Here is a 1832-nt window from a genome sequence, read left to right on the forward strand (position 1 = left end):
TGTATGGGCTTAAACTGGTGATAGGTGTGCATGAACCTAGACTGGTTATTTTGAACGTGTGTGTATCTGAGTTGCGTGTGTGTGTGTATGGCATTGTGTGCATGATATACAAATTAGTGATCTGTGGTAACTTTTGGGGTGTATGGTGTATGTGCTTGAATTGGTGATAGATATGCATGTGCCTAGGCTGGTTTGAATGTGTATGTGCCTGAGCTGGTAGTGTGTGTGTGTGTGTGTGTGTGTGTGTGTGTGTATGCACCTAATTGAAGTGTGTGTGTTTTGTATATGTGCAATTGTGTCACACCCTCCTGTCTAACAGTGCAATATTGAGATCCTGAGAGTTGGCCTGACCCCCCAGGGCAACAGAAGGGCTGATCTCTTTGTAAGGTTTCTTTGCAAAGCCCACAGGGATCAAAATGATGAGCATGCATGCAGCTTTGCTGGGGATGAGCTGGCTCATAACACACACCTGTGAGAGCCTACAGGAGTTCATGCTGAGAGCCAAGCGACATAGGTGATGTGTTTCGTAGTGGTAAATCACCATCTGCAGCAGGTCACCTCAGGCACATCATCCCAGACAGACCTTGTGCATCCACACCTTCCAGGGAAATGTTCAAGCATCAGTCCAAGCTGGGGCTCCCCTGTGGTTGTGGCAGGGCACCCCCTACAAAACTACAGATCCCCCATATGTTTGTTATGGGATAAGACTCACTACAATACTACATATCCCCCATATGTTTGTTATGGGATAAGACTCGCCAAGAACCTGTGCCAGTTTTAAAGTCCTGTTTTCCAAGGGCCCTTTTTCTACAGTGTACTCATCATTGGGGTGCAGAGGGACGCTTTTGTCAATGCAAAGCTCCGCTAACATTGATTTATTAATTACAACGTGGTTTTGGTTCTCTAATTGCCTTCTTATTAGAACACTCTGAATCTAACAGTTTAGCTATGCAATTAAATGATGCTATAAAAACTACATACACCCTCCTTTACAATCTAATGCCATTGAAGACATAATCTAATTCCCATATAAAACAAACAGAAATCATGAATAGGAGCTATTTTGAGACTTTAGGCACAAATCCAAAGTCCAGTGGAATTGAGACAAAACCTCCTACTAAATCCAATGGGCTTTGGATCAGACCTTAGACAGTAAACATCTATAAAGACAAATTTTCCAAGGAGCTGCATAAGGTTCTGTTTGAAAAGTTCACAACTGATTGTCTTCCAGATATAGCCACACACAGAAACCTCTTCCAACACTTTGTGAAAGAACTGTGAATAATTTTCTGGCTACTTACTGCTGTCAGTGGCAACAAACATTCTTCTTAACTTCAATGTGAATGTCACTATTGGTTTCAGCAGAAGGAAGATTAGGCCTTATCATTTTGAAATGTATGATAACTTTCAGGATGAATTTCAAAACAGCTCAGCCTAATTAAGATGAAGTTTATAGCTCTCTTCTAAGCAATCAAATAAATATTTTTTATTGTGTCATTTCTCTTCCTTACGGGATATTTATCAAGCCTCTGTTCTGATTACTGTAAACCTTTTTTATTTCTGCCTACAAGTGGATCCAAAAACAAATTAATCATGCTGTTTTATTCATTGCTGTCCTATCATACAAGCAATTTGAAAATACTTGGAAGATCAGACAGTAGCCACCCTGTGACGATAGAACTGTGGCACACAGTAAACTAATAGTTTTGCCAAATGTTAATTCCAACATTTTCAATACATAGAAGCTTCTCGTTAATAAAAATGTAGACATAGTGAAACAAAATTGCTAGAAAGAATGTTAGATGCCCTGAAAGAAATCAGTGGGGACAAAT

Source organism: Alligator sinensis, unplaced genomic scaffold, assembly GCF_000455745.1.
Source record: "Alligator sinensis unplaced genomic scaffold, ASM45574v1 scaffold720_1, whole genome shotgun sequence".
Taxonomy (NCBI): domain Eukaryota; kingdom Metazoa; phylum Chordata; order Crocodylia; family Alligatoridae; genus Alligator; species Alligator sinensis.